This window comes from Pinus tabuliformis, chromosome 8 (assembly GCF_031772625.1).
Source record: "Pinus tabuliformis cultivar Carrire ecotype Pingquan chromosome 8, CPIR1, whole genome shotgun sequence".
NCBI classification, from domain to species: domain Eukaryota; kingdom Viridiplantae; phylum Streptophyta; class Pinopsida; order Pinales; family Pinaceae; genus Pinus; species Pinus tabuliformis.
In genome coordinates, this window is record NC_142294.1 from 1,221,351,767 (window position 1) to 1,221,363,977 (window position 12,211).

Sequence of the window (12,211 nt, forward strand, 5' to 3'; positions counted from 1 at the left end):
TTGTATGCTAGGAAGCAAGGCAACAATGATTTCCAAGCACTAGATTTATGGGAAGTCAAGTAGGATATGTGTTCTAGATATCTTATATGCAAAATAAATTGACATTCAAAATAAAAGTGTGATCTATCCATACATGCAAAGACAATATATAGGGTGTAAAGAGACTGAAATAATTAGCAACAACAAAATATTATTGTAAGTAGACAAGAGGGACTAGTTTTGTACCTATTGTGTTGTTTAAGAGTTCTTGGATACAATAATCTTTCTATATTTCTGTGAGACAATGTCTAGTGCGTGCGAGTATTTGAGAAACTGGGAAGCTTAAGCTCATGCGAACTATTGCTAGTTTTAGAAGTTTTGATTGTTGAATAACCTAAGAGAAAAAATGTTCTCAGCATAGTGGATTTTCTTATATGTGTAGGACAATGACAAATTTTAAAATGCAATATTGCAATGCTTACCCATGTATCTATAGTGCTTTGGTTGGATTTTGAATGTTACATTATAAGTGATGTTATAAAAGTTGCTTTTTTAATTTGAATGGGGTTATTGATTAAGTATAGATCGATTTAGTATGGTGTTTAAGTGTATATTTCCAAAATCCTTCTCAAAACAATTGTGTAAATCTATGGCAAGATTCATATGTGTGATGGATTTACAAGTGTTAAGAGATATGGAGTAAATTTATCTTGTAATACTTATTGTAAATGAAATTGAAATGGCATTGGAAGGAGATTGTGTTTACTCGTGATTCATGTATTTCTATGTTTAATTGTCTAGTGATTAGAGATTTGACAATAGTTATTAGCATTTAACAAGTCGTTGTAATCAGATTGACATTTATATAGGATCTCAAGTGAATCACAGAGGTATTGTAAGTGAAATAACATGATGATCTATCTAATAGGTGTCAAAGATATTGGATGAGACACTATCAATTGGGAGATTTGTCCAACAGTGATCAAGCATTGAGCCATAATTCGTTGTTGGTGTTGTTGTATGCAATTTGAAATTGTTTTGTTGCATGAATAGAGATAGTTTTTTCTGCGCATAACTATTTTGTAACATGTCCAAATTGAAGTCATCGAAAATTGCAATTTGTTGTTTGTTGGATACATGATCTAAAATGTGTTTAATGCAATCAATGATTTCTTGAGTTGTTGTGTTTGGTGCACAATAGACATTTGCAATTGTAATGGAATTTCCCTGGGTATGGAAAGTAGCAATTATTGATTCAATGTGGTTTGCTATATAGGTAAAATGGTTGATAATTATGATATTTTTTGTATAATATGTATGAATTCCATGTAAATGTAATAGTTGTGTGCACTCATATTTTTTTGCAAACTTTGGATTTGATGGAGATGCAATTGTTTTTGTTTCTTGGAAACAAATGATGTTAGTGTTCATTAGATCATAGTCAGCAACTATATCTTCCAAATGCAATGAGAATCTATGGGTGTTCAATGAGCATATTTTCAAATAGTATGTTGTTTTTATCAATCATAAACTATATTCAAGTTGGTAAGAAGAATTTTCTCTAAGTCTTTGTAACTCAGTAGCAACTTTGTCAGATAGACTAAAGTTTGTTTGTTCCAATTTGTTTATTAGATACAAGGATTTGATATCTTTGACATGTGAAAGTGTTGTGTAGACAAGTCCATGTTGTCTAACTCCTTTTGGGTCAAAAGTTAATCTATCCATTGTCAGGCCTTGTGACCGATGTATTGTTCGTGCACATGCAAAGTGAACAAGAAATTGTTCTCTTGTGTACCAAGTAGTTTTTTTGGTTGAATGTTTCTAGAAACTTTGGAAATAGGTGTCCAATTAGAAATTATTCCATTTTTGAACAAATGTTGCATTTTTGTTCATTAAACAATGCCAATTATTAGGTCATAAAATTCTATCCAAATGACACCATTTTGAGTCATTGTCGATGCTCTAAAAATTCCTTCTACACCATTGACAAGTTTGTTAGCACTCAATAATTTTCTGAGGTTGCAGAAGAAAATCACCAAGGTAACCACAAACCAACTTTGGAAGTTGGGATCTAGCCCTGCCAGCTTTAGAGAGGGCTCTCTCTGTAAGATTTAACTTTGTTTGATTGAATATTAGGCTAGTTATGAAGTTTGGGGTTTGATTTGTATTTGAATGGTTGGTTGATAACTAGATTACCATTGGGCTATGGAGTCTGTTACATAAAATACAGATTGACTGCAGTGTCTACAGATAGATCTCACAGGGCAGGGTAGCCAAACCAAATGGATTCTTTAAGGTTTGTGAAATGGAGAAGAAGAACATATTTAAGGTTCACTTTAAATATAGAGCATTGTTACCTGAATTTTATATTTAAAGATCAGAAGAAAACATTGAAATTATTCGTAGCCGGGTGCAAAGTGTAGATTTAAACAAATTCTACCCTTTATTTATCTATTGAATAATTTAGATTTGGAAAACAAATATGTGCTATAAACAGAGAAATATAAACACATAAGACAGATAGATGTACTTCACCAACAACTTGACACAAGAATCCTGTGAAAGAGTTTCTGTATTACTGGTAATCTACAGATGCTTCAAAAAATATACAATAGTGTTTTTCGTACAAAAACCAACCTCTATTATTTCAAAAATTGAAGTATTTATAACTTGTTTAAAAAATATCCTCAGATATTCTACTAAACTAATATCAAATCCCAAAAAGGGAATTGATTTACAAAATATTCTCTAATAATCTTTGGAAAAATCTGAATAAAAATTATTACAAACAATATCTACCAAAAACATGTAGATATTTCCCAAAATATAACTAATAGGAAGTCTATACTATTTCTAATCTTTTGTTCAAACTTGAAAGTGAATTGGTTTACTGACTGTTGGAAATCTATTATTTATGGGCATTCTGGTGGTGACTGGGCCTTTGAATGAGCAATGTTGTTTGTCTTGTTGGCAGATGTTTGTGTTGTCCCTCTTTCTATTGCATTCTGTTTGATGACTGTGGTGTTGAATATATGCAGCAGGTTGTTGATTATGCATTGTCTTATCCATCATCTTTTAAATACTTTGTTTTGTCACAAAATATTTGGATTTAAATAATATATTTAAATTAATATTTCCAAATATTTAAATGAAATTCAAAATTCAGAATTCAAAGTATTTATTAGAATGATTTATAAATCCATCATGTTTTCGAATCCATATACTGTTTCAAAAATCCATGGCTTGTTTTCTAAATCCATGTATTGTTTCTCTTCCCATGGATTTTGAAACCCATGTGTTGTTTTCAAAAACCATGTCTTGTTTCTCCTTTTACCTTCCCCTGTAAATTTCCTTTTACTCCTGTAAATCTTTGGATGGATTTCCAAAACCATGTGTTGTTTTTTGTAAATCCATGGGTAAAACATTCCTATTTTGATTTCTATCATTGTAAAAACAAAAATATCTTTAAAAACTCATTTTTACTTGTCCTCTTATATTCCTATTTCATTTCACCCACTTTGCCTTCCATCCCTGAATTTCCTCTAAAATCTGGTTTCTCTTGATCTCTTTCATTCAGCCTCCCAAAGTCATTGGTTTCGTAAATTCAAACCAATATAGTTAATGGATTTTAGAGGGGGGTGGGTAGTAAGCGGTTTAGGGGGAGGGGGGTCCGAAATCACATGAGGGTTTCCTATTTCATTTCACCCACTTTGCCTTCCAATCTGGTTTCTCTTGATCTCTTTCATTCAACCTCCCAAAGTCATTGGTTTCGTAAAGTCAAACCAATACAGTTAATGGATTTTGGAGGGGAGTCTGAAATCACATGAGGGTGTCAGTTGTAAACGCTAGTAAAAGTGAAAACCACTTTTCTGACCCCCCCCTTTGGTTAAATGTGGGAGGGGCTCAGTCTGAAACATATTCATAACCATGGATTACAATATGCACACATCTCCTTGTTTTTAACATTGGGGGGAATTAATGCATGAGTGTGGGATAGGCAATAGGCTTTGACTTTTGGATTTTGGGGAATTTTTCATGTTTTTTAGAGTTTTTATTATTCATTTATTTCTTGAATTTATTTTAGTACTTCAAAATAAATGATTTCTCACTTATGCCTTCTTATGTGTTTTATGGTGCAGACTTCAACTTGCTCTTGCCTTTGATCCAAGAATTGGATTTGAGTGCATGATATACTATTGGAAAACTGCTTTTGAGCTCTTTCTGATGAAAATACCTACAATTTGATCTGATCCAAACATTTATATGCAAAAATCTCCCTAAATCTTAGTACTTGGTGTTGCTTTGGAAATAATTTGTAGGAGGAAATATTATTTACAACATCTCAAACATAATAATGATCAACTATAATCAAACGATCCTATAAAAAATTATAGGACCCTAACAGTGGCTCCAGTTGGGGATGACACTCTCCTTGTGAGGTGTCAAGAACACCATAGACTAGTAGCTTGATCCATTGGGCTGACCTCAAATCTGCAACATGTTCTGCCATAAAATCTTTGCAACTAAAATTGCTAAACTGAAATCAAAACCATTCTGCACACTGAAAACTAAAATCTAAAATACACAATGAACTGAAAGTTGTACTATTATCTGAAACTGAAAATACCGCAAAGATGCTCATAGTACTAAGCTTATTTGCACACTGCTACCTACTCTAATATGATGAAATGACTGTAATATCAGGTAATAACAAATTTCCAATGCAACCAGTCACGCAGATGACTACTAGTTTGAAGCTTGCATTCCATTTCTCCAAATAGAAAAATAAACACAACAAATGGAAACTCAAAATTATAACTGGAGCCTTCTTCATAATCCATAACCAACACAAAATTCAGTTTTGTTAAAGGTTCCAATAGGTTTTCCAAAGGATCCTCAAAATCATGGAGAATTTCTCTTTGTTGTACTATGCCTAAAAATAACTTCTCATATACTATCTCCAAAATGTATCTATCCCTTTTTGAATTTTTTGGCGTTGTGTTTTCAAGGGATGTAAGATTATAAATACTGTGTTTATCATGGAAAATTTTAGGGGCTAATGTTCGCCCAGTGGGCTAATTTTCCATGATTTTTCCACAAAAAAGATTCGCCAATTTCCAATTTTATAAAAGACAATTCGCCCAAATTTTAGAATATAAAATTATTTTACCTTAAAAATCGCCAACATTATATAGAGACTATATATAAAATAATTATAAATTTGAATAATTTTAAAAATATATCAATAAACATTTATAATTTGCATATTAGGGATTAGTGAGATTCGCCAATGTTTTAAACTTCAAGAAAATTTTCCATCCTTAAAATTTTCCATGGTGTTTATCATATGTAGGATGTAAAACAACTTGTTCTTTAGCATCTCCTTGAAACTCATTGATACAATTCCCTTGTATTGAAAAGGTGATTAGCTGAATTTGTTGACAATTATGTTCATCTTCATGTGACTTTGTTTGAAAACTGGCCTGTGCAAGTTCATTATGTACATTGTCCACACATACATCTTCAGAAATCTGAACTTGACAATATTCTCTTTGAAATAAAATTTCAGAAAGTGAAAATTCAAAAGAAAAAATTGAAATACAGTCCTCATCCATATCATGATCAGATAAAAATTTGCAAGGTTGATGTAAAGTATTAAGTATTGGTTGCCAGGAGACTATATGATCTTCAATCTCATGGTTACTTAATAACTATGATTTTTGAATAAAGGAGTCTCTAATGTAACAGAAAACATGGTCCTCATCTATATAAGAAGGTTGTTGCCCCATTATGCTAGTTTCATCTTGCTTTGTTGCTTCACCAGTGATCTTATAATTTTCTTTCAACACTTCAAATGTAGCATAACATAAAGGTAAAGAGTTATAATCATCATGACTTTCTTTCAACATCTGAAATGTGGCATAACTTAATGGTAAAGAGTTACCATCAACATAATTTGCATTGTTTTCTTGATGTTCAATGTCTAAAATATATACATGCTCATCTGCCTCAATATTTTCATCATGTTTTTCATTACTGCCATAAGTAACACACACATGGTGATTGTTTTCCTCAATTGGCTGAAATTTGGCATCCTCTTGCTGATAACCTTCCACTGGTTGTTGTTCTAAACTAGTTTCAAATGAATCCACAAAACAACCAGTTTCTACCTTTTGGTGATGTGACCCAACAACCTCTCCTTCTTCTTCCATATCTGCTTGAAAATGAGGTATCTTTTGTTGTCCATTAACAACAGGTTTATCTTGCAAAATACATGTGTTCATAACCCTTTCCATGGCTTTCATTAATGTCTCTAACTTAAGGTTTAATAAAGGAGGAAACTCCTCTTTAATTACTTTCCTTCTTTCAACTTCCATTCTGGATCTTTTAATCAATAGGTTAATTTCCACATCAATAACACTTTTTTGCATATCCTCCAAAGTGGAAAGGTTTCTTTCTCTGAGATAATAGGAAATCTCAACATCAAAACCATCTGGATAATGAAGCATAGCCAATCCTAGGGGAGGCTTTATATCAGTAGGTATGGAATCATAAACACTATTGAATCTGGTTGAGAAATCTTGGACTGTCTCTTCGGGTTGCCTTTTTAGATTCCAATACTCATCCATAATCTAGAAAGGGTTCCTTTTAACCTCCCACCTATTAAGGAAAATTCTTTGAAACTGTTGGAAATCGGGAATACTTCTAGCTGTTAAAATTATATACCATTTCCTAGCTTTTCCTGAAATACTTTGAGAAAACAACCTTAATTTGACATCTTTGTGATCAACTTCCTCCAAATCAATGAAGTCAATGATTTTGTCTACATGTTTCCTTGTTGTAATATTACCTATACCATCAAATTGGGGTAGCCTCTTATCATAGTTCTTTGGTAGCTCATGCAAAGGGAATGACAGATTTAATGATGCATACCGAACAGTGGTCATAACTGAGGTTTGAGCTGAATTTGTACTAGCTAGACTATGTTTGTTATTTGGATCTTGTTTGAGACAACCAATATTAATATGAGATGCATTTGCAGCTTCAAGGGAAGAATATACATTCGCCGAAAGGGGCTCATGTGCAAATTCATCATCTTGATTTGGATTTAATAGACCAAAGAGAATCCTTAAGATACTTTCAAGAAAAGATAGAAGGTGATTGACAAAAGATAATACTATATCCTAAAGTAAATTCAGGTCTAAATACCTGACTTTCACATGTTGTCTTCCCATCCTTGTGTTGACAAGGCCTGTCCTTCTTTGAATCTAATTTGAAGTTTCTTGGAACCTGGTCTATGAAGCCATTGAATTTGGATTCTTTGACAGTGGAGTCACCCTAAAAACTTTGAAGCTCTGGATACTTTGAACGTGGAGTCACCAAGTGAATGATACAACCTCCTTGTGTCTGATCATTGTCCACCATCAGTAATCAGATCTGAAACTTGATATGCTTTTCTTAGGAATCTGAAATGTTCAGGTCCCCAGTATGGTCGCCAGAATGTTAGCACTCAGTAATTTTCTGAGGTTGCAGAAGAAAATCACCAAGGTAACCACAAACCAACTTTGGAAGCTGGGATCTAGCCCTGCCAGCTTCAGAGAGGGCTCTCTCTGTAAGATTTAACTTTGTTTGATTGAATATTAGGCTAGTTATGAAGTTTGGGGTTTGATTTATATTTGAATGGTTGGTTGATAACTAGATTACCATTGGGTTATGGAGTCTGTTACATAAAATATAGATTGACTGCAGTGTCTATAGATAGATCTCACAGGGCAGGGTAGCCAAACCGAATGGATTCTTTAAGGTCTGTGAAATGGAGAAGAAGAACATATTTAAGGTTCACTTTAAATATAGAGCATTGTTACCTGAATTCTATATTTAAAGATCAGAAGAAAACATTGAAATTATTCGTAGTCGGGTGCAGAGTGTAGATTTAAACAAATTCTACCCTTTATTTATCTATTGAATAATTCAGATTTGGAAAAAAAATATGTGCTATAAACAGAGAAATATAAACACATAAGATAGATAGATGCACTTCACCAACAACTTCACACAAGAATCCTGTGAAAGAGCTTTTGTATTACTAGTAATCTGCTGATGCTTCAGAAAATATACAATAATGTTTTTCGTACAAAAACCAACCTCTATTACTTCAAAAATTGAAGTAACTATAATTTTGTTACAAATATCCTGAGATATTCTGCTACACTAATATCAAATCCCAAAATATTCTCTAATAATCTTTGGAAAATTTTGAATAAAAATTATTACAAACAATATCTACCAAAAACATGTAGATACTTCCCAAAATATAACTAAGTAATAGGAAGTCTATACTATTTCTGATCTTTTGTTTACTTGAAAGTGAATTGGTTTACTGAGTGCTGGAAATTTGTTGTTTATCAGCATTCTGGTGGTGACTAGGCCTTTGAATGAGAAATGTTGTTTGTCTTGTTGGCTTCCTCTTTCTACTGCATTCTATTGGATGTCTGTGGTGCTGAATATATGCAGTCTCTATTTGATCACTGTGGTGCTGAATATATGCAGTCGCATGTTGATGTCCTTTTGGAGATCTGATGCATGATTATGCATTGTCTTATCCATCATCTTTTAAATACTTTGTTTTGTCACAAAATATTTGGATTTAAATAATATATTTAAATTAATATTTCCAAATATTTAAATGAAATTCAAAATTCAGAATTCAAAGTATTTATTAGAATGATTTATAAATCCATCATGTTTTCAAATCCATATATTGTTTGAAAAACCCATGGCTTGTTTTCTAAATCCATGTATTGTTTCTCTTCCCATGGATTTTGAAACCCATGTGTTGTTTTCAAAAACCATGTGTTGTTTCTCCTTTTACCTTCCCCTGTAAATTTCATTTTACTCCTGTAAATCTTTGGATGGATTTCCAAAACCATGTGTTGTTTTTGTAAATCCATGGCTGGTAAAACATTTCTATTTTGACTTTTATCCCTGTAAAAACAAAAATATCTTGCTTCTAAAACTCATTTTTACTTGTCCTCTTATGTGTAAAACTCGTTTACATGAAGCTCCCTATTTTTTCTCACATGTGCATTACTTTCATGAACATAGGATAGCAAAATTTTCATGCACCCATGAATTTCTTTTTCCTGTAGCTGTAAAATTATTTTACTCCTTTGTCTCATTTCATTTCACCCACTTTGCCTTCCATCCCTGAATTTCCTCTAAAATCTGGTTTCGCTTGATCTCTTTCATTCAGCCTCCCATCCACACAGCATTGGTTTCGCCTGATCTCTTTCATTCAGCCTCCCATCCACACAGCATTGGTTTCGTAATCACATGAAATTCCATTCCTGCCATATTTATAAAAGTCAAACCAATACAGTTAATGGATTTCGGAGGGGGGTGGGCAGTAAGAGGTTTAGGGGGAGGGTGGAATCATCTGACAGTGACAATTGTAAAGGCCAGTAAAAGTGAAAACCACTTTTCGGACCTCCCCTTTGGTTAAATGTCGGAGGGGTTGGGCGTCCGAAACATATTCATAACCATGGATTATAATATGCACACATCGGCAATTAATGCATGAGTGCGGGGTGGGCCATAGGCTTTGACTTTTGAATTTTAGGGTGTTTTTAAGAGTTTTGATTATTCATTTATTTTTTTGAATTTATTTTAATACTTCAAAATAGATGATTTCTCACTTATGTCTTCTTATGTGCTTTCTGGTGCAAAATTCAACTTGCTCTTGCCTTTGATCCAGGAATTGGATTTGAGTGCATGATATACTGTTGGAAAGCTACTTCTGAGCTCTTTCTAATGAAAATACCTGCAATCTGATCTGATCGAAACATTTTTATGCAAAAATCTCCCTAAATCTTAGTACTTAGTGTTGCTTTAGAAATAATTTGCAGGAGGAAATATTATTTACAACATCTCAAACATAATAATGGTCAGCTATAATTAAATGATCCTATAAAAAAATTACAAGACGCTAACAAATTCTATCCTTGATATCATAATTTCCACCAATTAATTCAACAAGCATATTGTGTTTTAGCACAATGATATTTGACAATTGCAATTTTGTGTTGTTATAGCGATTTGTGTTGATCTAGGTGGTTCTAGAACGGCTCAAAAATAAAAGTCTTCATATTTCATTGAAAATAATATCAGTGCGTAGAGATCGTCTTCCTAATTCCAATGATGTAAACAACACCTTGATCTAAGTTCGTACGCAAGAGTTATGATCAATCAAAGTTTCAGTCAAACTAGGAAAAAGTCAAAGTCAAAGTCAACATTTTTCCATGTGGCAGGTCGTAAACATGAAACGTGGTAGAAAATTCAGCAAGCCTAGTGGGACCCACAGAGCTAATGTGGTAGCCCAATCAACAACCAAATATACCCACAAGCAGGTGATGTGGCAGCACCACAAGTCAACACATGGCAATTAGGTGATAGAAGTGGCATATGATGTGGACCAATGAGACACTGCCACATCGCCCAATCACATGGTTCCACATGTCACCTAAAATCAGGCCCAAGTGGCCTTGGGATGATGAAACCTCCAATTTTGTCTTGTTCTCATGGTTTGGGGAGTCGTTACAATATGTACATACGTTTACCATATGATATATGGTTTGAAAACTATATTAAAACCAAAATTGGGCTTTAAAACCATATTATAGAAAAATTGGGAGTCCATGGATTTTGAACCCAAAACCACCCTAAAAACAAGTAACTTAATACGACTATTCCAACCATTGTGTCAACCACACACTTTGTCTTATTCACCCCCACACTTTATTATAAAATGTCATTCAAATGATTCAAAGGGAACCATGGAGAATACATGAGAGATGAGGGCACGGGCAGGCCAATGAAGGCATGAATCTCAAGAATATTCTAAGAATTTTGTTAGAGCATATGTTGGGGAATATTTCAAAGAATATTCTCTTTGAGAAATATTTAAGATTCCTTGGGGGCACAATTTTGAAGGTGTTCGAATACGTCAAGTTTAAACTCATTTGGACTAGTTTTCGCAAGGAATGTGATGGCATGATCGGTTTCTTCATCTGAGTAGTTGAATTTCAGTCAACCTATAGAAGAGAATCTTTGGCGAATCTTTGAAATTCCTAGGGAGACCATATTTGACCGAGTCAGTAAGGGGTCGATTTTACATTCATATTTCACGTTTTTTTCACAAGGAACGTGATGGCATAGGCAGTTCCTTCATTTGAGTAGTTGATTTTTAGTTCGTCCCCAAACTTGGAGGTATAAGATGCATTGTCTCCATGTCTTCATTTGATTTTTGCTGAGATAATGACTTGCATTTGAGATCCATGTATGCCACTTTGTGAGAGGATCATTGTATGCCACTTTATGTGAGAGATCATTCCTTTGTCATGTTGGAGGAGAGAGTTTATGCGTGAGAGTTCTTATAGGAGAATATCTCGTGGAGAGACATGCCACTCTAGTTAAGGGGGTTCATGCTTGCATTGACAGAGATTACATCTTGTACTTATCATCATCTTGTAGCAACTAATGAAGCGGCCTCCCCACTCTTGACATCGAGTCTGGAGACGTAGCCCACACTAGGTGAACTTCGTTATCATATCGTGTGTTTATGGTTTTTCATGATTATTTCTTCTTGTTTCATGTTGATGGTTTGCTAAAGTTGTTTGGAATATGCATTGCTCATGATTTCATAAGAAAATGTAAGTGTCAGTAAAATTTCATGTATAATGGGGATTTTTGTTTGAAAGCATTCATGAAAATTTCGCATATCTAGTGGCATCATAGTTGTCTGACCTTTTGCCAGGGATTGTGAATTGAGCGTGCAATAAGGGAAATGGAGGATCAAAAATATCTCTATAAGGCCTTCTACAGGATTTCAAGCATCATAGATATAATGTATGTAGGTTATGAGGAGAAAATAGCAAAAGCGGAACAGGAAAAAGAGAGAGCTGAATATGATGCTCCATCTCCATATTCAAGTGAATATTCTTCTTCTTCATCTTCTTCTCATCATTCAAAGGAAGAAATCAATTAGAGCCTTCAAGCAGAGAATTTTGAATTGAGGAGACTTTTACAAAAATCCAAAGAGGAGAAGCAAAGATTATGGCTTCAATTACAAGTCACGTAAGAAGCCTTGGAAAAGTTGAAGTGCAATAAAGGCTTAGCGAAAACATCATCACCTACTTCAAAATCGACAACTAAGTTAAACAGTGTTGGTAGTTCT